The sequence below is a fragment of the Misgurnus anguillicaudatus genome, chromosome 25 (assembly GCF_027580225.2).
Source record: "Misgurnus anguillicaudatus chromosome 25, ASM2758022v2, whole genome shotgun sequence".
Classification (NCBI taxonomy): domain Eukaryota; kingdom Metazoa; phylum Chordata; class Actinopteri; order Cypriniformes; family Cobitidae; genus Misgurnus; species Misgurnus anguillicaudatus.
Genome location: NC_073361.2, coordinates 31,901,161 through 31,918,187, shown reverse-complemented (window position 1 = coordinate 31,918,187; position 17,027 = coordinate 31,901,161).

The following is a 17,027-nucleotide window of genomic DNA, read 5'->3' as shown; positions in this document are numbered from 1 at the left end:
TATCTTCTCATCTAATCTCAATGTGTTATTAATCCAGACTGTATAATGTGTTTCTATGAAGATAAAGCTCTGATGTGTGTTGAGTTTATTTAAATAGACAAACACTTTGCATTATCATCACATGCTTCAGTGCTCTGAGTCTTTATAACTGTCTGACACAAACATTTTATAACACAACATCATTACAAAACACACAAACACAAATGAATTTCTTCATCGTCTTCATTTGGATTCTGGGAGTTTTTATTCCAGGTAACAGAAGTGAAAGCTTGTTGTTAAGTTGAATGTTTTTGACTCTTTTATATTTCATTAAACATCATTTTCTTCTCAACAGAATCCAGAGGAGTTACTGTAACTCAGAGTAAAGCTCAATCTGTTTCTGTTGGACAAACCGTCAATATAAAGTGTACAACTGATACTGGAATAAGTGGCTGGGCTTTATCTTGGTATCAGCAGAAACCTGGAGAAGCTCCTAAACTCATCATTACTGGAGCAGATGCTCGTTATGGTGACACTTCACAGAGATTCAGTGGCGGTGGAGTATATGGTGGTACAGATTTTACTCTGAGCATCAGTGGAGTTCAGCCTGAAGATGCAGGAGATTATTACTGTATGAGTTTACATTATATCAGTGGTAGCAATGTGTTCACACAGTGATAGAGTGTCGTACAAAAACCTCCTTCAGTCAGACTGCACAGATACACCTGACAGATACTGCAGCTGCACACACATACGCGCACACACACACACACACACACACACACACACACAAATCCCTAACCCCAATGTCACAAAAACGTTGTGCCAGTCTTTAATCTATGAAAAACTACCATTTAGTTTTTTTTAGCTTTTCTGTTTATGGGGACACTCTCTGTGTATAATAAACATGTCATTATACACTATTCATGTCCTCGTAAACCACATAGACCAACCCACACACACACACACTTTTATATTCCATCATCTTCAGTCAGTTTTTGGATGTTTTGTGGTTTTATACAGACTTTAATTATTAAAGCAAGGATGAGGTTTCTGTTTGTGTGAAGAATAAAGTCTGTTGTGAAGTCAGTTCATAGAAACTTATCTTGAAATGTTTAGCCTCATAAATAACTAAAGTCTTCATTGAGAAGAAGTGAAAGTGTTCAGGTTCACATCATTTAAACAAACAGTAAATGTGAGATGTGAAAATCAGATTTGCATTGATAGTGTTGAGTGATTCTGATCCTCTCAGCTCTGTCTCATGTTAACATCTTCAAACCACATCAACTTTACTTTACTTTCATCTGGAAATGCAATTTCTCTAAACTATTAAAACAAGTCAACGTCATTCATTTTAATGTGTTAAATGTTAGCAAAATATTTTTAATGAATAATAAATGACTTCCACACAAATGTAAAGTTTTTTAAACTCTTTAATGAATGTAACATCAAACACTAAAATGTTAAATGATAAGTATAAGACAGATGTGAGCAGAGCTTTTCCTAAAGTCCAAACCCTCAATCACGTTTCCCTTTAATACTTCACTAATATCTTACACTTTAAGAATTGAATTAAAGTAACATTTCAGTCAAAAATGATATTAAATAAATGTAAACATGTCTGTATATTTTGTATAAGCTTTTTTCGCTGCTTGGTGTACATTACTGTAAAGATGCTCTGTGCAGTGTAGGGATGTATTTATTATTTTACTGAATGTTTTACATCACATTATGAAGTATACAGTATATCTTTGAGACAGGCATTAATATATTACATCTAAAAAACTCATCCACTGTGATCTCACAATCACATAAAAGTCAAACACAAACAAAACCTCAGACACAATTACTGTCATCAACATTTGAGAAGCATATATTATGAAACAGAGTTTAACAAATTTAATCGACCCAATGTAAGGTTTGTGTCACAGTTTTAATGGCTTAAATACATTTTAATGTGCTGACTCAAACTTGGGTATAAAATTGTGAATTTCTGAAAAGAAAATAGTTCACATTAAAACACTTCATGATGCTGGATAATCTTTCAGATAAATAGATGAGTCATCTAATAAATGTATGGATGTTACGTTAAAGTTAATGGGAGAAATGTCTTGTCACATCGTGTGGATGATTAACACTTGGAAAGAGGAATATAGACACTCGTTTTTTTTTCTGGAGCTATATTTCTTATCAGAACGCGAAAACACCGTGGAACTGCAGGTAAGCACCGAAGCTTTTAAATGTGGACATTGATCATTTACTTTATCGTGACGTGACTATTAAAACATGTTATGAGATATCGCCACTGATATATTTATAAGCAGCATGCAAAAACATCTCTCTGACACTTATAAAAAACCGTTTTGTATAGTACTGACAAGAACAAAGTTTAATAATAATAATCGAGTGCTCGTATCACGTTAAGAATAAATGAGAAAGCAATAGTAACATTATACAAGTATAGTTTATTCACTTTTACCTCGCGCCAAAACAATAACAACACAAAAGACACGAAATATGAATTAAAAAACAAGTAATAGTTTGATCATGACACCCAGGGTGCGATTTGCCGGGGGGGATGCGTGGGATTTCCCCCTTTCTGGTCAATGTATCCCTGACTCTGCTTAATTATTTTTATCCCCGGTGGGGATAAATTTATCCCCCCCTCAAAGTGATCAGTGCTACTACACTAGTGGCGAGATGGATCACAAAACTTATCACGGATCCGTGGTTTGATTAAAGTCAATTTTGTTTTAAAATGCGCTACTTTGGCTGGCTGGCTCTGATACAGCTGCCTCGCAGCCTCTCTGTATTCACCACTCTGCTAGTCTCAGCCTCAGACGTCACGCCCACAAACTGTTGGCTGAAGTATTGAAGGTCTGGCTACGCGAGACTACCACTCTGCAGACTTGCTCAATGTCCCGCCCACGGCGCTATCTGATTGGTTACACCTCACCTATCAACACTTGCGAGATGGTTATGGAGCTGTGTGTCGAAACGATGAAATGCAGCACACTCAGACGCATATTAATAAAGCGGGAATAAACATAACAATCTGATTATCTGTTTATGATGACAAGCAGAGTTAGTGTCCCAGTCAAACCACTGAGAATGGCTGAAGTTACACATGAGAAATGCCGATGAGGCGTTTAGCAAGGCGCGGGCGCGTCCAGTTTGCGCAAATGAGGCTAAGTGACTAACACATAATGCATCTGACTTTTCTATCATTTCACTGTAGCTCAGCATCGCGGTGTAAAGTTAATGTTATTACTTTAAAAGCAGCATTAAAACTGTTTCTACTGTAATGGTTTAACTTTGCAATCAATGCATTGTTCATATTTATGTTTAAGATGACACTATGTTGTGCCATATAGTTTTGCCATTCAAGATTTAATTCTTGCGTGTTTTTTCGTTGTGCATGATCAAAGTTCATATGCAGGTCCGTAGCCAGCCTATTGAAAGGGGGGGTTCTTTTTTTCAAAAAGTGGACCTTTTTGCAGTTTTTCTCCTCCTTTTGTATTTAATTATGAGCAGGGCCATACGCAAGATTTAATAAATACAGAGATCCATATATGTATTTTTCTAGGGCATGCACCCCAGGAAATTTTTTTTTTCTCTGCTCTACATATATGAATTTCAAAAAACATCAGAAAACCAAAGAATCATAACTATAGATTTCAAACCATGTCAGTATGCAGAAGATTTGTGTTGGTCATTATAGGAATGCATTGTAATAATTATTTTACCATCCTGGGCACAATGGGCTGTCAGTAAAGTAAACATAGGCTTACTGAATATAGGATCATTTTAGTGAATTAACTAAAGGCCATCAATAATTAGTTTATTAAATTAATTCAAAATATGCACACACTTATTATACACTTAATATGCTTAAATACAAAATCAGTAATGCAGGGAACTAGAATTGTATAAATGGGTTGGCAGAGGCAACTTTAGGGGGTCCATATCCCATGAAAGAAAACTGTAATTATTAAAAAAAGCATAAATGAATCTACGATTACTTCACATTACCCCACATTAGATAAATATTCTTCTTGCCCTGCATGCATTATACTAACTGTGTATGATGTAAACATAATGCAAGCCTTCATTTTAAACTTCTCACATCTGATTTAATGTCTGTTAATGAAGCAAAAGGCTTCTTGTTAACTGCAGTAACTTTAGTAAAAGTTGTTCAGAAAATCAAAATTCCACGATAAACCTTAAACTTACTTTTAATAGCAGAGCTCACTTACAGTCAGGACCAGTGAGTGACTTTCTCTTCTTTTGTTGTTTAATTAACTTTAGTGACTTCAACAGGTACTGTTTATATGGCTTTAAGACCGAATGCAATAAAATGTTTAAGCCAAAAGATGAATATGGGCTCATTTAAACTCCGTGCACGCGCATTACCGGTGGGCGCACGTGATGCGTCGCGTTTTCAAGTTCAAGCTTCGCAGCGCAGCAGTTCAGTACAACACAGTGAATCTAATCATACAGTAAAAAAGATATCTTAAAGAATTAAAGAGTGGCGTTGAATTTTGTTAATAAACACGCTGAATAATGGGAGTACTGGAGGGAGTTAAAGCAGCGCATTAAATTTGGACACCCATGTGGTCTAATGTTTCTTGTCTTGTCACCTTGACAATCACTGCGTTTCATATCTCACATCATTAAACTACTGTATAATAGTCAGCGTTTGATTACTTACATCTTTCTTGCACTTCCACTAACTGCGCATCTGACCCCTGTGTTGCACCTCAGTCTGATTTTATTGGTCATCTCGGAATAATTTTGACTTTATCTTACTTAATCTTACTTGTGACACCACACTACCGCGAGATCTATTTAAAAGCATAGTGAGATATTTACTATTGAATCGGTCTCGCGGTGCTAAGACGTCACATTCCGATCAGTCTGCGCAGCGCAGCCAGAAGTCAAACGAGCGCTGAGCGTTGTCAAATAAAACGAGCATCAGAAAATGACAGAAATCATGTGTCCAGCTTCAATAATGTATCATATAAATTTGAAACAGGAACCCAGAATATTTGTCACAAGCATTGATTAAAACAATGATGACAAAAATCAAGCGAAAAAACGACTTAAATTCTGGACCTTTTTAGTGAGGGGGGGGTTCGTTCGAACCACCCGAACCCCCCCTGCCTACGGGCTTGATATGTGTGGGGAAAGATAAGCTATTAGAGTAAAAATAATGTGTTAGGCTGCTTCATGAGTTAATAAGAAAAAAGATTTTACAATTCCTGCAAATGCAGTGATGAGTTCATGTTCTCATGATTTATTTTTATGAATTAAAATGTTTTGAAATGTGCTGTGGACAGAGACGCATTATGTCAAGAATGATAAAAAATCGTCAATAAGCTCATAATTTGTGCTAAAATAGTATAAATGTTTAGTTTTAAAACCATTTTGAAAAGCTGGTTATATTTTTATGTTTCTGCGCAAGTTCAGCAGACAGTGAGGTTCGGGTTTGTTCCGATCAGAGCTCGTGAGTGGGGAGCGCATTTCTGAATATTAGAAATATTTTAATTAGAATTATAAAACGGTTAGTTCCAATCCTTGATTCTGATTGGTCAATAGGTGTGCTTTATTCACAATAAAACACTGCTATGACCGCTTCACCCAACGGTTCTATTTAATATCACTGCGCCCTTAGCAACACCCTTAGCAACACATAAACATATAATGAGACAAAGTCTGAGAGCAGTTTGTTGTTTTTATTTGAGCTTCCATGTTGTTGTTTGCATTCAGGGACTATTTTTTCTAGCGGAAGGAATGCTTTTATTGATTTAACTTCATGAAAGTTGCACTAATATTTTTTTTACTTTAATATTGTGTGGTAACCGTTTTATAAAAGCAGTAGGGTACTCGAGGCAAGTGCTGTATCGTGAATAAGTAACGGCTGAAGGGGTTGCAGGCACTCCGCTTCGCGTCGTGCCTAACAACGCCCTTCAGCCGTTACTTATTCACGATACAGCACAGCCTCTCGTACCTTATTGCTTAAATATATAAAAAATAATAATAATATTATAATGGATTTTTGTTAGGTCGGACAATGATTACCAAATTTCTCATATATTGCTCTTCATACTGAAAACAGTCAAAAAAGTTAAAACTAATGGTGGGTACAAAATGACTCATGACGAAATATGGTGGGTACCCACCGTTGCCGAAATCGACGCCAATGAAAACATCCCCCCCTCTGTTTTTTTTACAAATCCCACCCTGATGACACCAAATAAACAAACAAGGCCAACATGAGAGCCAGGGTATCTCTTTCAGAAATGTAGCCCAGAGAGGGCGGTGGTCAGCGGGGCGAGTGAACACTGATGTCCGCTCATGCTTTGGTTCTCATTCGTACCGAATCTCACCAAGCAAACGTTCAAACAGGCGCTATCTTTACTAATCGACGGCAGATTTAAATATAATTCATATACATTCTCGACTGAACTAATCTTAAAACTACACTTTGTGACCAAGAAACGGTAATATAAAAGGACAGTCTCTAATATAAAGTTACGGCTTTTCCGTCTATTGAGTTGTTATGAGATTCAAAGCAGCCGAAAGTGTTACCTGTCATTCTGGCAGCCCTCAAATTCGTGGCGGAAGAAGTAGTTCTCAAACAAAGAGGCTTTTAAAATAACTCTGTTGTTGTTTTCTAGTTTTCGTTTTTCAAACGTGTGCTGTCGAACTGTTGTATAAAAGCAATATCGCTCTCGGCCTGCGGCCTCGTGCCTCTGGCCTAATCACAGCCATGATGATATAGAGCTATATCACACTCCTACTCAAGCAATATTGCTTAAGAATGTATCAGATGATTCCTCTTTCTTCTTGATGTTATTCATGATCTGTCTGTGAATGATGTTTTTAGATTGAATGTTGTGTTTTAGGGACTGAATATCATGAGTGGATTAATCTCACTGGGTCATGTTTCACCCTAAAATCTAATAAAATAATTCAATTTCTTTATGCAATATTATTTTATATTCTTTATATTTGGGTATTTTAGTGTGACAGATTCTCAATAGTTTTGATGAGCTAAATGCTGTTTTATTATCTTGAGATGTTTTGAAAGCTGCTTCAGATGTAAAGAGGACGTTTAGATGTTTGTCATGAATAATTGAACAGAAGACATTTAACTGAAGTCACATCTGCTGTATGTTTAAGTCACTTGATATGAATCTGTGGAAAACATTACAACTGGACATTAAAACTACATGAATGTGAGGTCTTTATTCTCCTGATGGGCAGTGCATGCAAACACACATGAATGTTTCAATGATCACATTAAAGAATTTCGAGTTTAAAGGGTTTTTAGCGCTCTGCCTTTGGTGAAAATTCAGTTTAAGTAGATTAAAAAAAGCAATCATTTTAATAAACCCCCTAATAAGAAACACTTAAACATTTAACATCAAGACTTACCAGGTCACAAAAGCTTTCAGAATCTCTGAGCCGTTTGTTTTTTAAAATCAAGAAATAAGAAAATATATTTATGCACATAAAAATATTTATAGCACTGTTTATAGGCTTTTATTTTACTTTATTAAAAAATAATTTCATTCTCAATAATAAATTATGTTGATTTAAATTTTATAAAGTACAATTATAGATAACAGCATAATAGTATTTGTTGTGCTGCTGTGAATTTAGGATGATTTATAATAAAATCTTCTCAGACAGAATGGTTTACAGCAGTATACTCATGAAGCTTAAAACAAATAATCCAGACTTTTTTTTTGTGACCATAACCAGAAGTTATATTTTAGCTCTCATCAGCTTTGAATGGGTGGAGGTGAAAATGACGGACATGTTTTTAATACTAAATCTCATCAACCGTGTGCCAACTCAAATCTTAAACACCTCTATCTTGCTCCAATGGTGTTTACGTGTTAAACCTTTAGAGAGACACATCATCTATCCTAACAAGAAAAATAAACTGACAAGAAAAAAATCAATTCTACAAAATGGTTGAGCAATAAACGGCCCGAATCACTTCTTTACAAAACCCTTACATGTGTCACTTCATTAATTTATCAACATCCTCGTCAATACTGTAGGTCAGTGCTGCTTAAACTTTTCCAGCGTGTGCCCCCCACCCCTTGTGTACGGTGGGTGCATCATTTTGTAGTACCCAAAGAAATTTTATGACATAAAACTTTGCAAAACTTAAAATTTGAATTAAACAAAACATATTTAATTTCACACTGTAGTGTTGTTGGTTAGTAGCCTTATTTATCTGAGGTTTAAATAAACAACATTATGATAAATGAATGTATTTTATAAAATGTTTGTCTCCTGGCACAATCTCACACCCACCAGTATGAGAGCCACTGCTGTATAATGCATATTATTTTTATTAAATCATGTGTAAATAAATCGTGAGTAAATATCTCAATTAATGTTATTTGTATTATTTTGTATTTCCCCAATGAAAGATCAAAACTATTTCATGTTTAGTTTGTATATGTTGCCCATCAGCAGTGCTGTATTGTCAGTTGCTGTTCATTTCAATGTTTTATGAATGATTTTAATGATATTTATTGTATTATATGTATATTGTGGACTCTTGTATATATTTGAGAGTGATGGACTGACTCATATTTATCGCTGTAATAATGTACTAGCAGCATTAAGTTTGATATTTTCGGATGGAAGAAATGACTCGTGACTCTGTTCAATGTTAATTATAAAGCTCATTAAAGTGCATCATTGGACTGTTCTGAGAACAGCTGTCAGTGTTACACTGCATCATTTATGTACACAGATGTATGATGAAATGTGTTTCTGAGAGTTCAGAAAGTCTCTGAGATGGTTTACAGTATCTGATGCTGTGCTTTCTATGAAATAAATTTAAATTCAGACTCTTGATGTTTTCTGGATCTGTTTGTTTCTTATACTTCACATAAAGTCTCTAACTGATGTTTCATTGAGCTGTGATATCTGTCTCACTAATGAAATAAACAAACATAACTGATATTGTTCAGCCTTTGAGTATAGCCGTGATTACACACGTATAATACTTTAGTCTATATGTTTTATACTTTTACATTTTTAATATAATTTAATTATATAATTTTATTTAATAAGTATAGAATATATATTTCTGAAGTCATTGTTAAGAGGGGTCTTATATAGGTTTCCATTAATGCTGATCAGGTGAACATCTGATTGATGATTATTGACAGCTGGTCACAATAACAAGGTGATTAGTTAGATTATTTAAAGTGTTCCTCCTGAACTTTTGTTGATAAAACATCATTAAATCAGTGAGTTTAGTGAACAAATGCTGACGTTACAGCAGATTAAATGAAGATCAGTGTTTGTGTGGAGTCACCCCATATGACAAATATCATTTTAAATACATTTCAAAATATACAAAAAATGGTTTCAACTGTCATTTAAACTTATTGTTGTTTACTACAACTTATAAAATATTGTTAAAATAAGTCAACTTCATTTTATAAGTTATAAAAACTCATCACTACTCAAGATAAATAATCATAAATTGAAATGACTTAAAAATCTGACTTAATTGAACAGAAAAATAATTTTTTACAGTGTGCTGAAGTATATTTTGAAATCTATTTAAAAATAAGTATGTTAAAACATTTTTATTCATGTCGCATTGGAAGAAAAACTTTGTTTCAAACCTGTAAACATAACGGGTTTGAAAACATTAAAATTAAATATCTTTTCAAATTCAGAATATACTTAATTAAGCAATATCGCTCGAGTAGGAGTGTGATATAGCTCTATATCATCACGGCTGTGATTAGGCCAGAGGCACGAGGCCGCAGGCCGAGTGCCGGAGGCAATCACAGCCGTGATGATATAGAGTAGGGTTGCCGCGGTGACAGAATTTTCTCACCGGTTAATCGGCGCGTCACAAACCCGGTGATCCCGGTTTCACCGGGTGGGAGGGGCTTATAAATGCGCATGCAGACGTGCACATTTTACTTTCACTTTTGAATTACGCAACTGTTTAAATGCAGTGCTTGCTTACGCTGCGTTAAATCGCGTATGAATTTGCGTGCAATGCGAGTTCAACAGCTGGTTTAATTAAGTGCTTAAGTCAATGTGCCCAGGTAATTCGCACAAAACCCGCCAGTCCCAAGCAGAGCAACCGGCTACTTCTCCATAAAGCACTGCTTGAATGATGGGTTTATTATTTTTCTTGATGAAAAACACAAGAACAAAACGATCTCTGTTATATTAAACATCATATATGTATATTATAACAAAAACGAGTAACCACGCGGCTTCTGCCTTCGTCTGGTCGGTCAGCTTGCCTCGCACACTCTGACAGGAATAAATGAAATCTGACACCTGCGGCTCTGTGACGTGCCGCGCGTTCAGCTCCGCTAAATTCAGTCTGCAGACACATTCAGTTATAAGTGTTTGCTCTCTCTCTAACGAAACTAAATGATTTAATTAATTACACGAAAATATCAAAACGACGGTGTCGCGGTGGGCAAGTGATCTAACCGGTGAGAGGCTGAAGCACCGGTTATCACCGTTTCACCGACCATCGCGGCAAGCCTAATATAGAGCTATATCACACGACTCCGAGAGCGATATTGCTTTTATACAACAGTTCGACGGCACACGTTTGAAAAACGAAAACTAGAAAACAACAACGGAGTTATTTTAAAAGCCTCTTTGTTTGAGAACTACTTCTTCCGCCACGGATTTGAGGGCGGCCAGAATGACAGGTAACACTTTCGGCTGCTTTGAAGCTCATAACAACTCAATGGACGGAAAAGCCGTTTCTTTATATTACCGTTTCTTGGTCACAAAGTGTAGTTTTAAGATTAGTTCAGTCGAGAATGTATCTGTATTATATTTAAATCTGCAGTCGATTAGTAAAGATAGCGCCTGTTTGAACGTTTGCTTAGTGAGATTCGGTACAAATGAGAACCAAAGCATGAGCGGACATCAGTGTTCACTCGCCCCGCTGACCACCGCCCTCTCTGGGCTACATTTCTGAAAGGGATACCCTGGCTCTCCTGTTGGCCTTGTTTGTTTATGATCGTCAAAATGAGATCAAATCAGCAGTATTTGGTGTCATGATCAAACTATTACTTGTTTTTTAATTCATATTTAGTGTCTTTTGTGTTGTTATTGTTTTGGCGCGAGGTAAAAGTTAATAAAACTACATGTATAACGTTACTATTGCTTTCTCATTTATTCTTAACGTGATACGAGCACTCGATTATTATTATTAAACTTTGTTCTTGTCAGTACTATACAAAACGGTTTTTTATAAGTGTCAGAGAGATGTTTTTGCATGCTGCTTATAAATGAAGAGTTTGGTTCCAAAACGCAATAAACGCCATTTTTGAAAAAAATGAGTTACTGCCAAAATCAGTATTATATCAGGTCAGTAGTTAAAAGTAAATTCTTAATTTTACGCAAAATCCAATATCCGCCGTGTTATTCTGTCATCTTTTCTCCCTTTTTTCCCAAAATGCGACAAACGCCACTCCCACTTTTTTACAGAACGCAATAACTCCATTTCTGATATTACAGCCCACCGTTCACGCAATGTAAACAAACAATGGCGGACGCGCGTAGTACACGGAGTCCTGGTTTTCCTCATCTACTTTGTACTACGTGATCAACAAACAAAACAAAATAATACTTTAATTGCATCGCTAAACCTGTGATGGTTTTCTGTGATGGGAAAGAAACGTAAGCCATCAGCATCTAACAATTTCCCTGAGAGGCACTCGGGAGACGGGTGCTTGTTCTCCCGACAGCATCAAGCTTCTCATGCTAACACATTGACCCCAGAGGATCTTATGAAAAACTTTCCATTATTTTACTCAAAGTCAACGAAAATCGAGCAGGACCAAAAACATTTTACAGTCGATCGCTGTGAAAGACGTTAAGCGAAGACGTCAAGTAACCGCAATGACAGGGTTCTTAATATGACAAAGTAAGTGTTTTGATTAATAACATTAATGTTTATATTTTTAATTAGTGTGTACAATTAGTCAACTAAATGAATATAACATGGCAAAGATGAATGCACATTTATATAGGCTATTGATTCAATAGATTTATAGCATTTTGAATAAAAACTTGTCATGGATTTATTGCATTTTGTGGAAAAAATAATCCGTTTTTATAATAAATCTTTGAAAATCAACTTATGGATTTGAATTTTTTATGTTTTTATAACCTAAAGATGCTGTGTGAAAGTTTGTAACAGAAAATAGTTGTTTTCATCTTGTCACTTTCTTGGTATAGAAAACACGTTTTTACCAAAATTTGTCAAAATGGATTTATTGCGTTTTGGAACCAAACTCTTCAAATATACCAGTGGCGATATCTCATAACATGTTTTAATAGTCACGTCACGATAAAGTAAATGATCAATGTCCACATTTAAAAGCTGCGGGGCTTACCTGCAGTTCCACGGTGTTTTCGCGTTCTGATAAGAGATATAGCTCCAGAAAAAAACGAGTGTTTATATTCCTCTTTCCAAGTGTTAATCGTCCACACGATGTGACAAGACATTTCTCCCATTAACTTTACCGTAACATACAAGAGCGCTGATCTTTGACGGAATAATACTTCTGATTGGGGATTCACAGACTGATTTATGAGCTAGTAAACTAATGAGACACACAAACGGAGAGTGATTCACACAGCGCGTCTGTGTTTTTCCATTCAGAGATGAGCCTGCTTAGGACCTCCATTCACTAGGTGGCGGAATAATACGAAAGGTGAAGAGGTTACAGTGCCGATATCAGTACAATATCGTAAAGCTCTTAGCCAATCAGATTCGAGAACCAGAAAGAACTGTTGTATAACATTGAATATTTTATACTTGTACATTTTATAGTCTAATATTTTGGACAAAAACCTTTTTTTTTGCCACATCCACTGTAAAATTAGAAATGAATTTATTGTCCCTGAAATTCATTTTGAAATATGTTAATATAAGAATGTTAAAACTAAATATATTATCAAATTCAAAAATATATTCAATTAAGCTTTAATTTCAACAAAATGTATTTAATATATATTTAAATCATATTTTGTTCCAGAGAAATGTATTTTTTGCCGTATGAGACAGGTGATGTTTTGTGGTGATGTTGTAAAGGACTTTTGGATTAATTAAACAAGTTCACAACAATTATTTACTAACTCACTGTAAAAAATGCAGCATGAAGTTAAAACAACTTGGTTTTGCAAGTCAATTTAACACACTATTTTAAGTTATGTCCTTTAATAAGTTAAGGGTTGAGATTACTTAAAAAAAGTTAAACAATTTCAACTTGTTTAAATAACATAAAAACAAAAATATATGTTGATTTGACAAAAGTGCACCTTTTTGATTAAATAAAACAATATAAAACTTCTGATCAAATCCTGAACTTGATCTCACCTCGTCTGATATATAAAAATGTACACAAGCTACTCATATATTTGATCACATTTGATGATATTATATTAAATTCTCAATGTTGTCAGAAGGGGGGGCTACAGCACATCTAGTTATCATGACCATGATGATCTCAAGAGGTTTAGTAAAGTCTGATCACTACTTTACATCTCATCACACGCTTCAGTGCTCTGTGTGTTAATAACAGTCTGACTTTATAACACAGTGCTGGAAAAACAACAAATACACAAAATGAATCTCTTCATCATCACCTTCATCTGGATTCTTGGAGGTTTTATTCAAGGTAACAGAAATTCATCTTTATTTGTTTAGAAAATATTTTAAATCTTAGTTTTCTTTGAACAAATTTGTTTTCTTCTCAACAGAATCCAGAGGAGTTACTGTAACTCAGAGTAAAGCTCAATCTGTTTCTGTTGGACAAACCGTCAATATAAAGTGTACAACTGATACTGGAATAGATAGCTATGGTTTATCTTGGTATCAGCAGAAACCTGGAGAAGCTCCTAAACTCCTCATTTATGATATAACTACTCGTCATGGTGACACTTCACAGAGATTCAGTGGCAGCGGAGCAAATTATGGTACAGATTTTACTCTGAGCATCAGTGGAGTTCAGACTGAAGATGCAGGAGATTATTACTGTATGAGTGAACACTATATCAGTGGTAGCTATGTGTTCACACAGTGATAAAGAGTCGTACAAAAACCTCCTTCAGTCAGACTGCACAGATACACCTGACAGATACTGCAGCTGCGCACACACACACACGCACACACACGCACACACACACACACACACACACTTATTCAGTCCACTGTCATGTTGATTCCAAATCGAGGCTGTGAGGGATGGACATCCAGAGCATGCGATTTAAAACTATTGTTTTGTATCAGGATGCTGGTCAAATACAAAACTTTTTAACAAATTTCCACAGAACAAACAACGTCAGAAAAAACTGGATTGTTAAAATTAGAAGCAATATATGACCTAATTTGTTGAATAATTTCTCATGTAGTAAGCATGTTTCCTTTTTTTAATTGAACATCAATATAATACAATACAATATTTTATGATAACAATTACAGTAAGTATACATCTCTAGTTTGTATAGGTCATAAGAGTTTGACCCATGCATTATTTCTCCATTACATGAACATCTAATAACGTGTGATTGACTTCATAACAAGCTATTTACGTGATAGTTTGTTGTGCGAAGGGAAAACACCAAATAAATGCCCAAAGTTGTGTAGAAATGTTATTTAGTTAGAAATTAATTCTGCTTCTGTTTATTCAATGTGCTCAAACTTACTGGAGAAAAGAGTTTAATGTATTCATATCTTGCGTATTTTGTGATTTGTACAAATTTGAGATTAACTTTTAGTTATAGGACTATATTAGTGTTTTAAAGAAAAACACTGAAGTAAAATTATGTTTTTTGTGTGTTTTCATAACTGAATGACCGGCATCCTGGTACAAAACAACAGGTTTAAAACGCACGCTCTGGACGTCCATCACTCACAACCTCAGTTTGGAATTAACATGGTGACAAACTGAATGACGTACAGAGAGTTTGTCAGATTTCACTGCTATAGTTGTGTATTTATATATCTGTGGATGCAGGGACGTGCACAGACATTTTGAGGGGCAGGGGCTCAAGTGAAATAAAGGGCACCTTTCATAATTATGTTTTTTTTTTTTTTTTACAAAAAGTATATATATTAACACAATTCTGACTTCCTTTTTAAAAAAATATTAAAAAAGTTAATTAATTTTATCTTCCTCAAACTCACGCAATTGTTTAATTTTCAAAAGATGTCTACAAAATAATCAGTTTAACAGACACCATGGTCTCCTTAGTAGTCTAGGTTTAGCAAAGGAAGCCATTACACAATGTGCATGTTTTTAAAAAAACATTAAATTACACATTAATTACAAATTTGTTAAAATGCTAATAACAGAGTTGTGACTGCTGAGTTAGCGCTACATGCCAATAAATGCTATATCATATGCTAGCGTTTAGCTGATTAGTTGTTAGTTGTTACTCAAAATGTATTTTTGTCTGATAAGGGCTCAAAATATAACGTCTGTTTACTAATGTGAGCTTCTGGCATGAGCCTCAGAGCAGAGCAATCAGAGCAGAGCTCAACATTATTATTCATGACCCTTTCAAATAGGGCAAAAATAGACCATTTAAATAAATTGACAAATTCTAGGGTTGTAAATAGACATGTAAAAACGTTTCTGGATAATTTTTGCACTTAATAAAGCAACATACCTTCTATGTAATTGTCAAAGAACAATTTAACATATTATGACAACACATCATATGGCACCTTTAATCTTAGGTTTCATATTTATTAGGGTTACACATGTCAGAAACAACAAAATATAGATTAGGCCTATTTTATTTGTATTTTATATTTTACTTTGGGCAAGTAAAATACTGAACCATCAGATTTCTTCCCAATCTACTCCAGCACTCCAGTATAACACATTATACTTATTTAACAGACATTACAAAAAACGCAAACAAAAAAGCTTACTACTGCAGTTAGCAATTATTTTATTGTTTGTGCTTTTTTTATGAGCAGTCTGTTTAAACTACATACACTACACTGTTACAAGTTTGCAACTCTTCAGCTTAATATGAGATTGCCATGGAAAACAATGTCCCTAAATCGTTATGTGTAACAACGTGTCCCATATTTTGTGCATAGAACTGTTAATATAAGAATGCTTTCTTCCTCACACACTTACCGGTAGCTGCCTGCATAATCATGAACATCGCGTCTCGTTCAGACAGGCTGAGCTTTGGCGCTTGAAGCGCAAATGATGCAGCAGGAGTGTAGACAAGCCAGTCATAAAGCAAAGTACGTTAGAGAGGCGGGACTAAGGAAAGGTAAAGCCAATCATATTAGCGATGTGAATTTTGGAGGCGGGACTCATCTGTTAACCGTTTGTGTGCCACAAATAGCGCTATTTTTCTTTATGTAAGAGTTTAAATCTCATTTAAATGATTCCTGAATAAATTCATGTTAAATTAAATAAGCAACAAGTAAAAAACAAAAGAAACAGACATACATCAGTTGTTATATGAATAAAGATCATATTATTCTTTTTTTTAAAAAGCACCCCAGAAAAAAAGGGCACTTTCTCTCCAGGAATAAAAGGGCAGGTGCTCAAGCCCCCTTTGATGTCTATGTGTGCACGTGCCTGTGTGGATGTGAGAAATAAATCTTGAATGTTGAAGTGCAGGTTAAAAACATTTCTTCATTTGATTTTCTCTAAATATTCAATATATTAATCTGACTTCTGAGATCAGACTCATTGTGAAGTGTTGAATCTGTTCAAAGCTCATTTCTTCATCCATCAGTTAAACTCATCAGCGTCTCATTTCAGAGAATAAAGAGTTAAAGAGTGAAACTGAGAGTTCAACTCATATTTGTATCTTCAGGATGAAGAGATTCAGTTCCTCTCAGAACAGAGCAGATGTTCATACACAAGAGTTTGAAAGATAAATATAAACTACATCTGCAGATGTCTTCATGCTTCATTGAGTGAAGTTTATTTAGAAACAAACACACGAGCCAATGATCAATATACTCATTGTTCAAA